The sequence below is a fragment of the Bactrocera oleae genome, chromosome X (genome assembly GCF_042242935.1).
Source record: "Bactrocera oleae isolate idBacOlea1 chromosome X, idBacOlea1, whole genome shotgun sequence".
NCBI lineage: Eukaryota > Metazoa > Arthropoda > Insecta > Diptera > Tephritidae > Bactrocera > Bactrocera oleae.
This window is the reverse complement of record NC_091541.1, coordinates 23,773,041-23,795,128: the sequence shown is the minus strand read 5'-3', so window position 1 is coordinate 23,795,128 and position 22,088 is coordinate 23,773,041. Positions and strand designations below refer to the sequence as shown.

The following is a 22,088-nucleotide window of genomic DNA, read 5'->3' as shown; positions in this document are numbered from 1 at the left end:
TGAGTGCGAATTATTTCATTCTGATTTTGTTATGGTTTTTCTTGTTTTTATATACACTTTTTAAATCTAACATGTCCAATTAAATGTATGTGTATATTGTCATGCAATATAGGGTTGTCTTTAAGGGGTATTCTAGTTTAGAAGCCGCAATTTTGGGCTCTTTTTTGGACCTGATAAAAAAAAAATTTTTTTTGTTTACCATACATTTTTTATATGTTTTTTTATGGGTATTTGAAAAGTACAAATCAATTATAATATTAAAAAAAATTTTTTTTTTGCGGTGATTAATGTGCTATAATGCAGGAACGATGCGCAGGCGGTGGCTGCCAGCAGGTGAAGGGCCGTAACGTTGTATAGTCTTTTATAATAACAGCAGGCGTCCTCGAGCCTAACTGTTGACTACGTATTTGCTGTTCCGTTTTGTGTCGTATTCGTTTCAGCGTTCCTTGTAAGCCAGGATCAGCTGACTTGCTGACATGGTGTTGCCATGTTATATTGTCGTATATTATATTATATTGTGGCTCGTCCCACAAGTACTCCCCTTCTCGGAGAACGTTATCGAAATCATTGATAATTTAAGAAGATGATCAGTAGTTCAGCGGAATGTGATCTAATCAAATGACGGTGAAGACGTTCCATTCGACTGCGGATGGAATGTGGTGGTGTGTATGTGTTTACTGCCGAGGAGACGAGCGAGAGCGTTAAAAAGTTGACTCTCAAACTGTGTACCCTGGTCGGTCGTGACTCGTAACGGTACTCCGAAGCGACATATCCATCCGGCGAAAAGTGTGCGAGCGACACATTCGGCCCCGATATTATCAATACGAAATGCCTCTGGAAACCTGGTGAAACGGTCGATGATTGTCAAACAGTTACGATATCCTCTTGATGGTACTTATGGTCCAATGATGTCCACGTGAATATGTTCAAAACATCTTGTGCGGCATTGAAAGTTTTTGATTGGTGATAAAACGTGGCGATATACCTTATTTCGTTGGCAAGCGAGGCACGTTCGGACCCACAAACGGCAATCGCGGTTAATGCTGGGCCAAACGTATCGTTGCGTTAACAGTTTGGCGGAGGCTCGTGCTCCGGGATGACTAATGCTATGGAGAGTGTCGAATCGCTAGAAACGTCAAGGTGTCGCTCGATCAGGTCCTGAACAAAAGCATGTAGCAAAGGGTTGTGATCCGTGAATATCGTGACATGTCATGCTTCGAAAATATAGCGAAATTTTCGTAAAGCTGCGTAGATAGCGTGAAGCTCACGGTCGTATGGAGAGTGTTTCCTCAGAGCGGTTTGAAGCTTCTGGCTGAAAAAAGCCAATGGTTCCCAGTGTTGTCCACGTCTTTGTTGGAGAACGGCGCCGATAGCATACTCGGAGGCATCGGTAAATATTGGCCAAGGAAGCGTTGTGTCTGGATATGCTAATATCGTTGCTTTGCGTAGCTCTTCTTTGCATTGGACGAACGCTTCTTCTCCTTCCGGTGTCCAGGGCACCGGATGAGAACCTTTTATTGAAGCCCCTTGAGTGTACTCGTGCAGGGGTGCCTGACACTTGGCAGCGTTTTTAAGAAATTTACGATAGAAATTTATCATGCCGAGGAACTCACGTAGTTTTCGGATCGTTGTTGGACGAGGAAAGTTAACGATCGCGTCTACTTTACCTGGAAGAGTTAAGATTCCTGCTGCTGAGATGCGGTGTCACAAAAAATCCACTTCGGATAGACCAAAACGGCACTTAGCAGTGTTAATTACGACACCATACTTAGTAAGCCGTTGGAAAAGCGAGCGAAGGTGACTGCGGTGTTTCGTAACATCCTTGGAAACGATTAGAATGTCATCTATGTGAGGAAATAAATCGAATTGTCCCCCTTCGTCGATAAATCGTTGGAATGTTTGCGCAGCATTCCGAAGTCCAAACGTCATGAACGAAAATTCGAAAATACCGAACGGTGTTATAATTGCAGTTTTGTCGACATCTTCTTTGGTGACAGGTATTTGATTAAAAGCGCGCACGAGATCAATGGTTGAAAATATTGTTTTGCCGGTTAGATTGGCAGTAAAGTCTTCGAGAACACGAACAGGATATCGGGCGTTAAGTCGCCGATAATCTCTACTAGGTCGCCATTCACCAGACTTCTTTGAAACCAGGTGGAGCGGAGATGACCAGGAGCTCTTCGAACGTTGAGCGATTCCTAATTGTAACAGTTTGTCGAATTCCGTCTTAGCAATTTTGAGTTTGTCGGGAACAAGTCTTCGGGCCTTCCAGGACACAGGAGGTCTTGGTGTTGTAGATATGTGGTGCTGCGTCGTATGTTTTGTTGGCTTACAGATTCCTTCCGGCTTTTTCAGATTACGGAACTCCGCTAGAGTATCTACCCATATAGGGTCGACGGGCAGTACTTTAATTTCCGAAATGATGTTGGATGCTGATAATTTATTGTACATGCGACTTTTAGTCCTGTTATCGAGTCGATAAGGCAGTTGTTCTTGAGGTCGGGTAAGATGCCGAAATGTGGCAAAAATCTGCGCCGGTAATAGGTTTCGTTATATCCGCCACTACGAAGCGCCATGTAAAATTTCGTCTGAGGCCAAGGTTTAGTGATAGAGTTATGCAACCGTACGTGTTAATCGTAGACCCATTTGCTGCTGTGAGATTATAGTTGACTTGTTCCGGCGACAAAGGTGCGAGAGACATGGGAAACGTGCAGAGATCAGCGCCAGTATCCACCAGAAATTGGATTTTGGTGGCACGATCTGTTACGAAGAAGTGGTTTGATTCGAGTGAGGAGCCGTTAACCGCCACTAACGGTCCGATGGTAGGTTTCCCTGAAATGTCCAAGGCGACCGGCAACGTTTCGCTTTATTGCCGAAATTTTAATGACGTGTTGTTGTTCGGTGCTGGGGAAGATGTGCGCGAACGAAAGCGATAACGAGAACGGGAACGAGATATTACTTGTCTCTTAAAACTGGAAGCTATCTCATTAATTGAAGCTTCGAGACGAGAAATGCGCGACTGCTGATGTTGCTGCTGGTTCTTGGACCGAATTGATATGTGCTACTGGTAATGCGATATCGTATATTTTGTCTGCAAGAGATGCGAGTTTATCGATATTCATGTCGCAGGTATAGATTGCGTTGTTATCAGAAGTCTGCTGAGCCACTTAGTGCGTAGAATATTGTCAAGACTTCTATCTATTGTCAAGGCTTCTGAGATCTCGGAGAAATTGCGATGGTTTTCTATCACCCAAGGTCTCTCGATCTAGAAGCTGCTGTAGTCGTGCATCTTGAGAGAGCGTAAGGCGTTCAACCAGTGCCCCTTTGAAGAGAGTGTAGGGCGTTTCTGTGGGAACATTCAAAAGAAGACCTTCCACTTCTGCTGCGCCCCTGGCGTCAAGATGTGACGCAGCATAGTGGAATTGCGTAATTTCATCGGAAATTCCGGCGAGATGAAATTGTCCCTTAAGTTGGGCGAACCACAAGGCTGGTCGTTCGGAATTGAATGAAATACGTTGGAGCGGCGTTATATTGTCGGCCACTTGCACGTCCACGCTATCTGGCACAGCGGCTTTTCAGAAAATAATGTAATGATTGGAAAATTTTATGTCCTCCAATCGGTCGTATGCGTGGGCAGCCAGGCGCGCGATTATGCACAAAAACCAATACACAAAATGCAGTGTAATCGAAAATTTATGCGCAAGTGTTGAAACTTGTAAACGAAATGCACTGTAGACGAATTAGTCGCAGAAAAAACTATTACATCACGGAAAAACTATTAAGTCACTTCGGGCTAACGGAATCACGTAGGGGTCACCAGTTGTGGTGACTAATGTGCTATAATGCAGGAACGATGCGAACGCGGTGGCTGCCAGCAGGAGATGGGCCGCTAACCGTGTTTTATAGTCTTTTATAATAACAGCAGGCGTCCTCGAGCCTAACTGTTGACTATGTATTCGCTGTTCCGTTTTGTGCCGTATTCGTTTCAGCGTTCCTTGTAAGCCAGGATCAGCTGAATTGCTGACATGGTGTTGCCATGTTATATTGTCGTATATATTCTGGCTCGTCCCACATTTTTAAAAAATTCCAGGCCGGCAAAGTGGGGACTGATGAAAAAAAAGCTTGTCCTGGTGTGCAGGATATCAGGACTCTCAGTAACCCGAAATGGAAATTGTTGAGTGATCCTTAAAGAGGAAGGATGTAGTTATAGCACTACCAAACGATTTTGGGAAAAAATATATTTCGTTATATGCCTGTTTTTGTTTGCCGTTCGGAATTCTTTTAAAAATAAAAATAAAAAAATTTAAAAAAATCCTCGTAGTGCGATAGTATAAAGTATAAAGAAGCTCTGTTCAAGTAAATCGATTGAGTAGAACTTGAGATGTTATGCGACGCATCACAAAATGAGCTCTAACTCCAAAAACAATTGAAATTTCGAAAAATCTTTTTAGGGACATATGCCTAAGGGGTCATACTACAATAATATGCAAAAAAAATTGGTACTTTTAAATTTCTAAACCAGAATACCCCCTTAAGGGTACAAGTCAATGGATGTGTATTTGTATGTAATGTGATATGAATTTATTTTTGTGTGTAAACATTTAGTTTACGATTCTATGCCCATTTTAAGTAAATATGTTTGTACTGTTTCATATCGGATATCTCCCTGTCCGTCCGTCCTTCTCTATGTCCAAATTGTAACTTGTCAAAAATTGAAATATCGTCATAAAACTTTGTACACGTGTTCGAGAGGACGAGTTCGTAGATGAGCGGAATCGAACCACTGCCACACCCATAAAACGTCATTATTCGCAAACTTATAAAATGCCATAACTAAGCCGCAAATTAAGATACGCAACTGTAATTTAGTACAACGATTTGCAATAATAAGGTGCGCCTATGGAATGAAAGTCTTTGAAAAGGGGGCGTGGAATCGCCCTCTAATAGGTTTAAGGTATATATGTCATGCATATATGAAATCACATATCTCCGGACATACTCGACCACTCTAAACCGAATTTTTTATATACGATTATTTTAGCATGTTAGAGTGCGAAAATGGGCGAAATCGACGACGTCTAGTTCCCATATAACACAACTTTAAGTTTCATCAGATTTTTTCATTTTCTAGTATACAAATCAAGCATCAATTAATATATCGGGACACAACTTTGCGCAAATAGTGCCTTTAAGGTATGCCATCTCAGGTGTAAAAATTGTCAAATTCGTATCTTAACTATTCAAGCTCTCATATACCGGAAATGTGGACCCCTGAGCCTAGGTCGGTTAATGTGTGAGATATATAATAAAAATTAGGAGAGAATCCTTTCCTGTAAATAGTATGTCTGTCTGTCAAAAATGGATTGAATCGGGTCAATATTTCTCTTAGCCCCCATATGTATATCTAATAGAATGATTTTGGAACTTCCGGCTGATTTAATACACCATATATCGGCCAATATGTTAGTTATCTTCATTAAATTTAGTGAGCGCTTTTTTTCATAACGGTGTATCACTGTGCCTAAAATGGAAAAATCATATGAAAACTTGTATTAGCCCCAAAATAACTAATATCAGGATTTTCAAACATCCAGTTTGCACTTGCACCTTATATACTGTATGTGAGATACCTTAATGAACCTCAGAGTCTGTTTCTGTTAACAATGTTTAGCAATGCCAATAATAAATAAATCAATACTACATCTTCTTCCCATACTCGTAATAAAAGATTTTCGAACTTCCTGTTGGCCTTATACCGTATATAAGTACGAATAGAGAACTTTCTACAATAACATGGCCTAATTATAATGGTGATATTGAATTAAGTGTGTCGCATTTTAATAACATTATTACGAAACTATTTAAAAAGTATGTTCTAATAGTAGTTGTAAATAAAAGTAAAAGTATAAGTCCGTGGTTTTCGAAAGAGTTATATAAATTGAAAAACAGAAACTCGAGCCTTTAAATATTTAAAAAAAGTTGTTTATTGTCGACTATTCTAAATATTCTGTTTTGCATCGACAATATTTTGACCTAAATAAAAAATGTTATAATAATTACTTTATTAAAGTAAAAAAGAATATTGTATTTAATCCTAAATCGTTTTATAATTTCATCAACTCCAAACGCACGATTTCCAAATTTCCGTCCGCGATGAAATACAAATCTATAATTCTTTTAAAACTTCTTCGCACTTGCTGTATCCGAATACTTTAATTAACGCTCCAATTATTTCTGAAGAAGACGTCCTACTTAGTTTAAATAAGTTAAAACCATCTTTTAGTTAAGGCAAGGACATGAGGGATGCTTCCTAAAAAATAGTGCCGAATATATTTACTTGCCTTTGACACGGTATATGGAAACAATATTTACAAATTAATGTCTCTTCAGGTGTTCCACAAGGTAGTCATCTTGGCCCGATTCTGTTTTTGTTGTTTATTAACGATATCTTTTCTTTAATAGAATTCTCAAAAATTTTATTATACGCTGACGACGTAAAGCTTTTTAAATCATACACTTTAACTGAGGAAAGTTGTCTGTTGCAAACAGACTTAAACAATTTGGTTGCATGGTCTGATAAAAATGATTTGCATTGAATCTCAATAAATGTAGGACGATGTGCTTTTCCCGTAGATCTGTGCACCCCTCTCCTTATGTAATAAAACACCATAGTCTAGAGCAAGTTTTTAACTATGTTGATTTGAGAATAATATGGACCCTAATCTGAATTTTAGTCTTCATATTAATACCGTGGTCTTGAAAGCAAAAGCTGTCCTCAGTTTTGTTAAACGTTGGTTTAAAGAATTTAGATATCCGTATATTACTAAAACACTTTTCACAACTTAGGTTAGCCATATATGGGAATATGGCTCTGTTGTATGGAACCCTAGCTACCAAATCCATTCTGACAAGTTAGAATCTGTTCAAAAACAATTTTTACTTTTCGCCTTATGGCATTTCCGATGGGACTCTAAGGTAAGTCTACTTCCATACACCAGTGGTTTAAAACTTATAAATCTACCTACACTTTTTAGCCGTAGAGAAATGCTTGGCATAATATTCTTAGTGAAAATCTTGAATGTAAAAGTTTGCAGCTTGTTTTTCCTATCTGAAATTAAATTTAATAGCCAGGTTCGCTTTTCGAAGCAGTGTAAACCTTTACTGTCAAAATCTTGTAGATCAAATTTCGAACTAAACGAACTATTCCGCCGTATACGTCATGATTTTAATTCTCATTCCAGCACATTTGACTTATCTGACTCACTTTTCAAAATTAAAAAGACTTTATTGTTTTCTCTTAATAAATGAAAATGTAACAATTTATTATATCGTAACTATTAATCTTAACTGTTAAAAATTTTTGTTTCTGTAGCTGAGCAGTTTTAGATCTAAACACTTAAAAAACTCTCTTGCCTTTTCTGACTCGGCTCATATCCCTAATATCATCATTTCCGATCTTCTGGTTGATGTTTGCACATCAACTCAATGGACATCAACTTCACAGCCATAACGACAGTACATTTGGAAACAATTGCATTATCTTATAGTTAGGATCAAAGTCGATTTTCTTCTAATTTGAAAATCACATTTAACAAATCTACAGCAACTGCATGAAAACACCGACATAACAGATTCAGGCTAAAAAATTATTTTCAAGATAACATGTATAAATATTTATACTATTGTATAAATATTACATTTTCTTATATATATGATCAAAGTAGATTTTCTTGTTACTTGTATATTCATGATAAGATAAGGCTAATACAATTGTATAAATATTACATTTTCTTATATATATGATCATAGTAGATTTTCTTGTAACTTGTATATTCACGATTGGTAAAAGCTTCTGCATTTGGAAACATTTGCATTATTTTATATTTAGGATCAAAGTCGATTTTCTTCTAATTTGAAAAACACATTTAGCAAAATCTACAGCAATTGCATAAGAACATCGACATCACAGATATAAGCCAAAAAATTATTTTCAGGTTTTTAGAGTTTTCACAAAGCCATAAAGGGTTATATAAGTATACAGTTAGAAGGCCGAAAAGAAGTGAATTTTCCAGAAGTTTTTCTGAGAAAACTTTTAAAATTATTGATCCTAAAATGTATACACATTTTATGGTATCTTTTAACTATATTTTAAGACTTAGTACTAGTAACAATATTTATTTGGAAAAGAGCTACAGCTGATCTCCTTGAGCTCTTCTCAAAAAAGACGCTTTGCGGTGACCACAATATCTCTGAGCTGGATCACCTGAAATTAAAAAACCAAACAGATTTCGTTAAAGTAATGTTTAGTCTAGTAATTAATCGAAGGAATAAGCAAAATAAATGACGGTTTCTCCAAAAAAATCCATTTTTCACCGAAATTTCGGCTTTAAATTGTTTATAAAAACAAAAATATTTATCGGAGAAAACAAATCTCCGATCAATTACTAAGCAATATATAATATTTAAGTAGTTCGTGTTAAAATTTGAGGCTAATAGGTTTAGCCGTTTACGAGTAATGTTGGTCACCGACTTTGAAAACCTTATTTTGAGAAAAACGCGTTTAAAGTTTTGAATACACTTTAAATGGGATAAAAAAAAAAATTTTTTTACTTACATGGAGTCGTCTATTTCAGGCTCATATAAGAGACCCTCCGTCGATCCGGCAGTTTCTAATAACTCGAGCTGATGTTGTCTGCGAGCCATTCTTCCATCTCGGGTGCTCTCACGCGCTCTGCGATCGGATATTTCTCGGATCGGACTGGATCTCTGCTCATTTTTTTTTCGGGATATGAACGCGAATTAGGCCCAAGTTTACTCTGAACGCCTTTTCAAATTTGCGTGTAGCTTCGAAAATATTAACCGGACTGATATAAAATTTTCTGTGTACATTAAGAAAATAAAATAAAATAAATATCGATTTTTTGAAAATTCTAACTGTATGTAACCCCATAACGGCTGTAGAATATTACATATTATTATATTTACGATCATAATCGATTTCCTTGTAACTTATATATTCATGATTAGCAAAAGCTACTGCAGTTGAACGAAAACATCAACACAAATTCAGGCTTAAACATCTTTTTCAGGTTAGTACAATTTCATGAAGAAATAACGACAGTATATTTGGATTGATGATTTCGAAATAAATGCGTTTTTAAAAAGCAGCCGTGATCAAATATTAAATTTTCTTGTTTCTTTCTATGTTTAGAACAGCTATGCCCAAACCTTAATCTTGCAAGCGAAGCGGGCTTCTCTGCTTTCACATGTACACAACATACGAATATCAAAATGTTTCGTGCTTGAGCGAAATCATTTTAAGTTTGAGAGCAAATATAGATTTATATACACGTAACATATGCATTTAAAAAATAAACTTGTAAACGAAATGCACTGTAGACGAATTAGTCGCAGAAAAAACTATTACATCACGGAAAAACTATTAAGTCACTTCGGGCTAACGGAATCACGTAGGGGTCACCAGTTGTGGTGACTAATGTGCTATAATGCAGGAACGATGCGAACGCGGTGGCTGCCAGCAGGAGATGGGCCGCTAACCGTGTTTTATAGTCTTTTATAATAACAGCAGGCGTCCTCGAGCCTAACTGTTGACTATGTATTCGCTGTTCCGTTTTGTGCCGTATTCGTTTCAGCGTTCCTTGTAAGCCAGGATCAGCTGACTTGCTGACATGGTGTTGCCATGTTATATTGTCGTTTATATTGTGGCTCGTCCCACATTTTTAAAAAATTCCAGGCCGGCAAAGTGGGGACTGATGAAAAAAAGGCTTGTCCTGGTGTGCAGGATATCAGGACTCTCAGTAACCCGAAATGGAAATTGTTGAGTGATCCTTAAAGAGGAAGGATGTAGTTATAGCACTACCAAACGATTTTGGGAAAAAATATATTTTGTTATATGCCTGTTTTTGTTTGCCGTTCGGAATTCTTTTAAAAATAACAATAAAAAAATTTAAAAAAATCCTCTCATAGTGCGATAGTATAAGGTATAAAGAAGCTCTGTTCAAGGAAATCGATTGAGTAGAACTTGAGATGTCATGCGACGCATCACAAAATGAGCTCTAACTCCAAAAACAATTGAAATTTCGAAAAATCTTTTTAGGGACATATGCCTATGGGGTCATACTACAATAATATGCAAAAAAAATTGGTACTTTTAAATTTCTAAACGAGAATACCCTCTTAAGGGTACAAGTCAATGGATGTGTATTTGTATGTAATGTGATATGAATTTATTTTTGTGTGTAAACATTTAGTTTACGATTCTATGCCCATTTTAAGTAAATATGTTTGTACTGTTTCATATCGGATATCTCCCTGTCCGTCCGTCCTTCTCTATGTGCAAATTGTAACTTGTCAAAAATTGAAATATCGTCATAAAACTTTGTACACGTGTTCGAGAGGACGAGTTCGTAGATGAGCGGAATCGAACCACTGCCACACCCATAAAACGTCATTATTCGCAAACTTATAAAATGCCATAACTAACCGCAAATTAAGATACGCAACTGTAATTTAGTACAACGATTTGCAATAATAAGGTGCGCCTGTGGAATGAAAGTCTTTGAAAAGGGGGCGTGGAATCGCTCTCTAATAGGTTTAAGGTATATATGTCATGCATATATGAAATCACATATCTCCGGACATACTCGACCACTCTAAACCGAATTTTTTATATACGATTATTTTAGCATGTTAGAGTGCGAAAATGGGCGAAATCGTCACCGTCTAGTTCCCATATAACACAACTTTAAGTTTCATCAAATTTTTTCATTTTCTAGTATACAAATCAAGCATCAATTAATATATCGGGACACAACTTTGCGCAAATAGTGCCTTTAAGGTATGCCATCTCAGGTGTAAAAATTGTCAAATTCGTATCTTAACTATTCAAGCTCTCATATACCGGAAATGTGGACCCCTGAGCCTAGGTCGGTTAATGTGTGAGATATATAATAAAAATTAGGAGAGAATCCTTTCCTGTAAATAGTATGTCTGTCTGTCAAAAATGGATTGAATCGGGTCAATATTTCTCTTAGCCCCCATATGTATATCTAATAGAATGATTTTGGAACTTCCGGCTGATTTAATACACCATATATCGGCCAATATGTTAGTTATCTTCATTAAATTTAGTGAGCGTTTTTTTTCATAACGGTGTATCACTGTGCCTAAAATGGATAAAATCATATGAAAACTTGTATTAGCCCCAAAATAACTAATATCAGGATTTTCAAACATCCAGTTTGCACTTGCACCTTATATACTGTATGTGAGATACCTTAATGAACCTCAGAGAGCATCTGTTTCTGTTAACAATGTTTAGCAATGCCAATAATAAATAAATCAATACTACATCTTCTTCCCATACTCGTAATAAAAGATTTTCGAACTTCCTGTTGGCCTTATACCGTATATAAGTACGAATAGAGAACTTTCTACAATAACATGGCCTAATTATAATGGTGATATTGAATTAAGTGTGTCGCATTTTAATAACATTATTACGAAACTATTTAAAAAGTATGTTCTAATAGTAGTAGTATGTTCTAATAGTAGTAGTAAAAAGAATATTGTAATTAATCCTAAATCGTTTTATAATTTCATCAACTCCAAACGCACGATTTCCAAATTTCCGTCCGCGATGAAATACAAATCTATAATTCTTCTAAAACTTCTTCGCACTTGCTGTATCCGAATACTTTAATTAACGCTCCAATTATTTCTGAAGAAGACGTCCTACTTAGTTTAAATAAGTTAAAACCATCTTTTAGTTACGACAAGGACATGAGGGATGCTTCCTAAAAAATAGTGCCGAATATATTTACTTGCCTTTGACACGGTATATGGAAACAATATTTACAAATTAATGTCTCTTCAGGTGTTCCACAAGGTAGTCATCTTGGCCCGATTCTGTTTATGTTGTTTATTAACGATATCTTTTCTTTAATAGAATTCTCAAAAATTTTATTATACGCTGACGACGTAAAGCTTTTTAAATCATACACTTTAATTGAGGAAAGTTGTCTGTTGCAAACAGACTTAAACAATTTGGTTGCATGGTCTGATAAAAATGATTTGCATTGAATCTCAATAAATGTAGGACGATGTGCTTTTCCCGTAGATCTGTGCACCCCTCTCCTTATGTAATAAAACACCATAGTCTAGAGCAAGTTTTTAACTATGTTGATTTGAGAATAATATGGACCCTAATCTGAATTTTAGTCTTCATATTAATACCGTGGTCTTGAAAGCAAAAGCTGTCCTCAGTTTTGTTAAACGTTGGTTTAAAGAATTTAGATATCCGTATATTACTAAAACACTTTTCACAACTTAGGTTAGCCATATATGGGAATATGGCTCTGTTGTATGGAACCCTAGCTACCAAATCCATTCTGACAAGTTAGAATCTGTTCAAAAACAATTTTTACTTTTCGCCTTATGGCATTTCCGATGGGACTCTAAGGTAAGTCTACTTCCATACACCAGTGGCTTAAAACTTATAAATCTACCTACACTTTTTAGCCGTAGAGAAATGCTTGGCATAATATTCTTAGTGAAAATCTTGAATGTAAAAGTTTGCAGCTTGTTTCTCCTATCTGAAATTAAATTTAATAGCCGGGTTCGCTTTTCGAAGCAGTTTAGACCTTTACTGTCAAAATCTTGTAGATCAAATTTCGAACTAAACGAACTATTCCGCCGTATACGTCATGATTTTAATTCTCATTCCAGCACATTTGACTTATCTGACTCACTTTTCAAAATTAAAAAGACTTTATTGTTTTCTCTTAATAAATGAAAATGTAACAATTTATTATATCGTAACTATTAATCTTAACTGTTAAAAAATTTTGTTTCTGTAGCTGAGCAGTTTTAGATCTAAACACTTAAAAAACTCTCTTGCCTTTTCTGACTCGGCTCATATCCCTAATATCATCATTTCCGATCTTCTGGTTGATGTTTGCACATCAACTCAATGGACATCAACTTCACAGCCATAACGACAGTACATTTGGAAACAATTGCATTATCTTATAGTTAGGATCAAAGTCGATTTTCTTCTAATTTGAAAATCACATTTAACAAATCTACAGCAACTGCATGAAAACACCGACATAACAGATTCAGGCTAAAAAATTATTTTCAAGATAACATGTATAAATATTTATACTATTGTATAAATATTACATTTTCTTATATATATGATCAAAGTAGATTTTCTTGTTACTTGTATATTCATGATAAGATAAGGCTAATACAATTGTATAAATATTACATTTTCTTATATATATGATCATAGTAGATTTTCTTGTAACTTGTATATTCACGATTGGTAAAAGCTTCTGCATTTGGAAACATTTGCATTATTTTATATTTAGGATCAAAGTCGATTTTCTTCTAATTTGAAAAACACATTTAGCAAAATCTACAGCAATTGCATAAGAACATCGACATCACAGATATAAGCCAAAAAATTATTTATAGGTTTTTAGAGTTTTCACAAAGCCATAAAGGGTTATATAAGTATACAGTTAGAAGGCCGAAAAGAAGTGAATTTTCCAGAAGTTTTTCTGAGAAAACTTTTAAAATTATTGATCCTAAAATGTATACACATTTTATGGTATCTTTTAACTATATTTTAAGACTTAGTACTAGTAACAATATTTATTTGGAAAAGAGCTACAGCTGATCTCCTTGAGCTCTTCTCAAAAAAGACGCTTTGCGGTGACCACAATATCTCTGAGCTGGATCATCTGAAATTAAAAAACCAAACAGATTTCGTTAAAGTAATGTTTAGTCTAGTAATTAATCGAAGGAATAAGCAAAATAAATTTTTTTGACAAAATGGCGGTTTCTCCAAAAAAATCCATTTTTCACCGAAATTTCGGCTTTAAATTGTTTATAAAAACAAAAATATTTATCGGAGAAAAAAAATCTCCGATCAATTACTAAGCAATATATAATATTTAAGTAGTTCGTGTTAAAATTTGAGGCTAATAGGTTTAGCCGTTTACGAGTAATGTTGGTCACCGACTTTGAAAACCTTATTTTGAGAAAAACGCGTTTAAAGTTTTGAATACACTTTAAATGGGATAAAAAAAAAAAATTTTTTTACTTACATGGAGTCGTCTATTTCAGGCTCATATAAGAGACCCTCCGTCGATCCGGCAGTTTCTAATAACTCGAGCTGATGTTGTCTGCGAGCCATTCTTCCATCTCGGGTGCTCTCACGCGCTCTGCGATCGGATATTTCTCGGATCGGATTGGATCTCTGCTCATTTTTTTTTCGGGATATGAACGCGAATTAGGCCCAAGTTTACTCTGAACGCCTTTTCAAATTTGCGTGTAGCTTCGAAAATATTAACCGGACTGATATAAAATTTTCTGTGTACATTAAGAAAATAAAATAAAATAAATATCGATTTTTTGAAAATTCTAACTGTATGTAACCCCATAACGGCTGTAGAATATTACATATTATTATATTTACGATCATAATCGATTTCCTTGTAACTTATATATTCATGATTAGCAAAAGCTACTGCAGTTGAACGAAAACATCAACACAAATTCAGGCTTAAACATCTTTTTCAGGTTAGTACAATTTCATGAAGAAATAACGACAGTATATTTGGATTGATGATTTCGAAATAAATGCGTTTTTAAAAAGCAGCCGTGATCAAATATTAAATTTTCTTGTTTCTTTCTATGTTTAGAACAGCTATGCCCAAACCTTAATCTTGCAAGCGAAGCGGGCTTCTCTGCTTTCACATGTACACAACATACGAATATCAAAATGTTTCGTGCTTGAGCGAAATCATTTTAAGTTTGAGAGCAAATATAGATTTATATACACGTAACATATGCATTTAAAAAATACATTAAGAGATGAGTCTATATTTTGCTATTACCAATATCATGCAAATGTTTGGAAAAAACTTCTCCATATTGGTCGTTCTGCAATTCGCCTCGCATATTACTATTTAATTTAAACGTTTTAAGGTCCTTCCATAAAATCGGAGACTTTATACATCCGTTAAATTCGTAATCGGTAGTGTTTGGTGAAAATCACCTGCTATAGTCCGAATGAGTGTCATGCTTTAGCGATCCCAAACAGTTCGAAAATGTTGGAATGATGTTGTTCCAAAAACAATGACTAATAGTAACCGCAAGTAAAAAAACTCGTCTTGGCTGTCGGTGGCAAATACTTGTTTGTAACTTGGAACAGGTTGTTTTTGCAACCGTCGTTTTAATGTCTTTAATGATTGATTCGAGGTATAATATCGTTGAATTTGTGAGTAAATCAGTGTTCTGGCAAAGGCACAAAATCGGCACATTTAAAAGCAGCTGTTCAAGGTTCTCGCTAGCGGCCACTCAATGGCAGTATTCAACATTTATGTCTGCTTTAAATGTTTTGGAGAGTAAAGGCAAAAACAGAACAACCCAACAATTATCAATTTGAATGTCCTGCTGCTTTCCTTGACTATTGTTGATATTACGTTGTCATCAGTGGATCACCGGAGCACAAGTGGATAATCATCATTTGTACTAATAGTCTCTGCTACGTTTTGAACATTTCCAGTCATATTTTTTTGTAACAATCACATATAAGAATCGATTTTCATCATTACCGGGAAAATCCGCAGATATCACATCGTCGATTTTATTCATTCTTATCTTCTCTACCAACCAAGTAAGCATGTGTGTATTTGGCAATCCGCGTTTTACTGCTCGTCTGAATTTACCCAACAGCGCGTTTCGCTGAAAACACGATGTTTAATAATGAACTTCATAAGTGATTATAACTTTCTTTTAAACACGTTTGCGGTAATGTCGTGGCAAACAAGAAGTGATTGGCTAAGGAATATTCCTTGTGGAATGTCTGTCTAATCTGTCTACTGTACGTGTTCAGACATTATGTATATACCTATATGCATATGTATGTATAATGGAACCAATTCAATACGTTTCGGGTTTTTCCATTATTGGATATTATAAAAAATATATTCTTACATTATGTCATTGGCACATAAAAGTGTAAGTTCACACCAAATTTTCTATAAAACAAAAAAAATTTGTAAAAGAAAAAAATAAAAACCAAAAACTTGGTTAGTTAATTCCTTCACATACATTTTGAGGTTATGTGAAAAAGGTATAATCAGGTCAGATCGGTTAACTATATCAAATATCTCCAAAACCGATTATTTAGATTTTTTTTGGTACAATAAATTCAATTAAAATGCTTAGAGCTCGTAATTTTGCAGAACTTTTCTCTAATACATACTTAAGTGGCACACCTAGTGTTCAATTTTGAAAATATTAGTTATTATTATATTTCGATAGTCTATACCTTTCGAAATAATACACTACAATTTCAAATCGATATATCAAATAGTTTTTGATTTACAGCCGATCACAGCAAACGATCCGATCACCATGAATTTTTTTTGCCTGTTCTGTATATAATTCTATATACAAGGTGCGTTCCAAAGTAAACAGGACTTAAAAAAAAAGACAAACCAAATGGTTTTATCAGCAAAATCAATTAATTTTATATAGATTGGTCTCCTTCTGCTTTAATACATCCTTTTGCACGGTCCAAAAGCATGTCTAACGAGTGTTTTAGCTCGTTGCCCGGTATGGCCGCCAGTATGCCGGTGCAAGCCTTCTGAATGGTCTCCACGTCTGCATAACGCTTTCCTTTCATCGGCAAATGCATTTTTCCGAAACGGTAAAAGTCGCACGGTGCCATATCAGGAGAATACGGGGAGTGCTTGATTGTTAAAATTTGATTTTTAGTCAAATAATCGGCCACAAGCGTCGATCGATGAGACGGCGCATTATCGTGCAACAAACGCCAACTTCCATCTTCGCGATATTCGGGCCGAACACGTCGAATACGGTGCACCAAACGCTTCAAACCTCCAAGGTAGAATACCTCATTAACGTTTTGGCCGGGTGGAACAAATTCTTTGGGGACAATACCCTTGGAATCATAAAAACAAAACAGCATTATCTTCACTTTTGACTTCTCCAGGCGCGATTTTTTGGGTTTCGGCTCATTTCTCAGTTATGTCCCCACGACCACTTTGAAAGCGTTGAAACCACTCGTGCACTCTTCTACGGGATAGGAAATCGTCGCCATAAACTTGTTTCATCAATTGAAACGTTTCGGTAAAAGTTTTACCAATTTTAAAACAAAATTTAATGTTAGGTCTTTGTTCGAAGCTCATTTTCGCACCGATGAAAAAAACATACTGACACTTAAAACGCAATAACTTCACTTCCAATAGATGAAATGTCATGAAATTGAAGTCAATAAAGGATAGCAGATTCTAACGCACTAATCGGCATATAGATGGCGCCACTAGAGTTTACTTTGTTACTTTTTTACTGTTTACTTTGGAACGCACCTTGTATAATGACATATCGATTTTTGATCTGATCAAAAATCGAGTTTTGGAAGCCAAAAACGTCCAAAATTTTTATTTTTTATGAAACGACGCTACTTTGTCAATTTTTAATGTTCTTTTTATGGTATTTTTTTGTACGGAGAATATCTTCTAGTTTAACGAGAATTTTTTATTTTTAGGTTTCATCCACGGAGAAGGCCGGAATCACTGCAGCAGTGGAGAACCTTTTTTTTAGCGCCATCGGAGATCTCGTATAACTTAAAATTTTTTAAAATAGGTGTGCCTCTTAACAATGACAGTGAAAATAAAGAATTGTTTGTGTCATATATTTTAATTTTTAAGTATTGAAATAAGGCAAAGTTCTAAGTTATTTTTAAATAATTGACCTTTGGAAAACCTTACTCAAAAGTCCAATACTTTAAATTAGAATAAACAAGTAAGGAAGGTCTAAGTTCGGATATAACCCAATATTTTATACTCCCGCAAGGTAAAGTGATACGATGGATTTTCGAATATATTTTAATTCAAAGTAAGAAGTATTGGATTCATTATTTACAATCACATGGTGGAAGATACACTATTACTGGAAAGAGATTATTTCGAAATTTCATTAAGATTTCTTACATATTGACCGATAGATGCGGTTAAAAGTAAACCGAAAGTTCGAAAATATTTATATTAGGTATTTGGGGGCTAAGGGAAGTATTCACCCGATTTTACCCACTTTTGGCACAAGGGCATGCCTATTCGAATTTCAATACTAGAACTCATAGAGTGACCGATGTGTTCGGTAAAAAGTCAGTCATATTCACTGGTGTCCACATATTTGGTGTCTGGGTCCTTGATGGGTTATAGTTCGATTTCGATAGTTAAAAGGGAAGTAGGTGTGGTTGTCAACAGATTCAGCCCATTTCCATGGTGTGCAATAGTAATAATAGGATAACCTCACACACAAATTGAAATTGGTTAAATAGTTCCTTATATATAGGACTTCACTTAAAAGTGGGCGGTGCCACACCCATTATCCAATTTTTACACCGGCTCCCATTAAGCCTTTCCCTGCCATCCTGGCTGTGAAATTTAATGCTTGTGGCTCTTTTATTCAGTGAGTTATTTCACTTTTAGTAATTTTTAACATAACCGTTATATGGGGAGTGGGAGTGGTTATTGCCTGATTTCTTCCACAGAAATGCTAAAAATACTTCTTCATGCCAAGTTTGGTTGAGATAGCATCAGTGGTTTGGAAGATATGTACGTTGATCCATTTAGAGGGCGGGGCCACTCCCACTTTTAAAAACTTTTTAGCCTAGAAGTGCCCCTCACCACGGCACCATATTACAGTTTTGTATCTTAATTTAGTGCTTAGTTATTACACTTTATAGGTTTTTGTTTAACGGAGTATTGTGCGCGTGGCAGTGGTCCGATTACGCCCATCTGCAAAACCAACCCTCTTGAGTGCCAAGGAACACGTGTACCAAGTTTCACCAAGATATTTAAATTTTTATTCAAGTTTTCGCTTGCATAGACAGACAAACAGTCACTTGGATTTCAACTCATCTCGTCCACCCGGGTTTTTTATATAATATATACTTGTATATATATAACTCCATATCTATTTCGATTAGTTTAAGGTGATACAAAGAAACGTTAGGCATTATACCGGGAAAATTTTTAAATAAGCGGTTGTATGTATGTTAGCCGCCTGAACAAATTTGTGACACGCTCAATGTGTTTCCATTTGTGTGAAATTTGAGTGATAATGAAAGCTTCATGAATTCGCTCATATATGCATCATTTTGCTACTCACAGGTGTACCAAATTCATCCAAGAAATGTCGCTAAGATTTAGTTATATCATTGCCATGCATTTCCAATTCAATCCAACACCAATACAATCTCCGCTCTGATTCATCGAACAAATATAAAATAGTCAATAAAAGTATTAAAACCGGACATCAGCACCGTGAAAGCATTATTTTACAATACTCTCACGGCAGCAGTCATGTCCGGTAAAGAAAATATACATTTTTACAATAGAAAAAAATGTTTACATATCAGTTGAAAACAAATCTCAATTTCTTCAAACAGCAGTTTCGATGTGAAATTATAACTCTTTGAAATAAATGAAATCATTCGGTTTGCATAACACCTTAATCAAAAATCATTTGGTTTGTAAAAACAAAAGCACATCAATTTCATTCGGTTTCTGGAACATGCCTGTATACCTTTCTTTGCCAATGGTTTCGACCTACTATGATTTTTTGTCACTTTTTACCATTTTTTATGGATGAAATTTTGATGATGTATTTTACTTGATTGCTCTATCTCTGGAACCCATTATGATGACATCATTAAGGAAGACAACGGTATAGTCGTTAGACACACGATCCATATTTACATTTCTTGAAGTCTATGTTGCCTAAAATTCAATTTAACGTCTTATTCAAAAGATGACATAATTTTTATACTCTCGCAACCTGTTGCTACAGAGTATAATAGTTTTGTTCACCTAATGGTTGTTTGTATCACCAAAAACTAATCGAGTTAGATATAGGGTTATATATATATATAAATGATCAGGATGAAGAGACGAGTTGAAATCCGGGTGACTGCTGTCCGTCCGTCCGTGCAAGCTCTAACTTGAGTAAAAATTGAGATATCTTTATGAAACTTGGTAGACATGTTTCTTGGTATCTTGAGACGGTTGATATTGCAGATGGGCGTAATCGGACCACTGCAACGCCCACAAAACGCCATTAAACAAATAAATTGCCATAACTAAGCTCTGCAATAAGATACAAGACTGTTATTTGGTACATAGAATCACATTAGGGAGGGGCATCTGCAGTTAAATTTTTTTTTTTTAAAGTGGGCGTGGTTTCGCCTCTAATAGGTTTTATGTGCATATCTCCTAAACCGCTAATGCTATAATAACAAAAGCACTAAACACGCTAGAGACATTAAATTTTATCTCTTGGATGGTATGAGGTGACTTTATAGGAACCGCGTTCAAAATTAGACAGTGGGCGTGGCACAGCCCCCTTTTAGGTGAAAACCCATATCTCGAGATCTGCTTAACCAATTTTAACAAAATTCGGTACATAACGTTATTTTCATATGTTATAGTGCGAAAATGGGCGAGATCGGACTACAACCACGCCTATTTCCCATATAACACCATTTTAAATTCCATCTGATTCTTTCACTTTCCACTATGCATATCAAGCAACAATGATTATATCGGGGTAAAACTTTGCGTGAATAATACGTTTAAAGTATGCCACCTTGTGACCAAAAATTGTCTAAATCGAACCAAAACTGTTCAAGCCCCTAGGTACTAAATATGTGGACCCCAGTGCCTATAGTTGACCTTCTACCGAAAATATCAGCCAATCCACAAAGAAATCTCAAACGAGTATACCATTTGACTTTGCGAGAGTATAAAATGTTCGGTTACATCCGAAGTTAGCCCTTCCTTACTTGTTTACATTCTGCTTTCTGACACAACCATCTGGTTGGTTCATATACTGATCTAAAAAAATTTCCTGTTTAAACACGTGTTCAATATCTCAACTTTTTGTATGCAAAGTATGAAAAGAGTTTTGAACATAATATGTTTACACTCAAATTTTTTAGTCTAATAAATGAGTATCACGAAAGAAATTGCATTATTTAAATTTTATTGAGCTTCACATATTTTATTCTAATTTCCAAATAGCTTTTAAGTTAGATTTATTTCATGGATATTTATGTGAATAATTATTTTTATTTGGAAGTTAATTATGTAATATATATTTTTTTATTGGGTATTTATTAGAGATTGTTAAAAATGTTGGCTACATACCTAAATATAGTCTGTGGGTGGGATCCTCAAAAAATAGTGCACACAACTTTCTTCGTATATAGTACTAGTATACTTATTACGAATGTTTTTTTTTGCTTGGTACTCCGAAAAATTTGTTGATAGACACCTCTAAGAAAGGCTCTCCAAGTATCAACTATTAATTGTAACGGTAGGGTCCTCTGCTTTACTTATCATCGGATAGAAAGATTCATATCTCGCTTCCAACTACTTGAAAGCATATTTCGTGATTTCTGTAGGAAATTGAATGCTCAGGAATGTCCTCTTTTCTTTACTGTCCAAATTTGGAATGCTATAGAACCCAACACTTTTCATTAAGAGAAATTGCGAGCGAGTAAAAAAGTTTCTGGGATACGTAATATAATAAATCGCATTGAAATATGAAAGTCGAAAATCGGTCGAGAAGTTGCTGGTGTGGTAAAAAAAGTTGACAGTGTCGTGACTATTGTCCAATTTTTATACCGATTCACATGCAAGACTACTGTGCTAAGTACTACAGTACTTAATGCTTATCACTAAAGGTCACAACCGATTTTACCCACATTGTGAAAGGAAAATTTATTCGCATAAATTACTTGTATTTTTTATATATTTAACGATATATTCGATATAAAGTCAACCGAAAAGTTGTAAAGGGGTCGAGAAGTTGCTGGTGTAATAAATTCGCCAAAAATTTGACGGCGTCACGCCCAAGGTACGACATCGACACCGATTTAAATAAAAACGTGACGTGCTATCTTTAATTACCGGTAGAGAGAAATGTTCCTACTGCATCAGGTTGATATAATAACTTTAAAA

The 22,088-nt window shown here is 35.6% G+C and overlaps 1 protein-coding gene across 6 annotated transcripts in view; it reads left to right on the top strand.

The window, feature by feature from the left end:
- Zyx (lipoma-preferred partner zyxin) overlaps positions 1 to 22,088 on the top strand; it is a 412,145-nt gene that overhangs the window by 112,060 nt on the left and 277,997 nt on the right. The window lies entirely within an intron of this gene.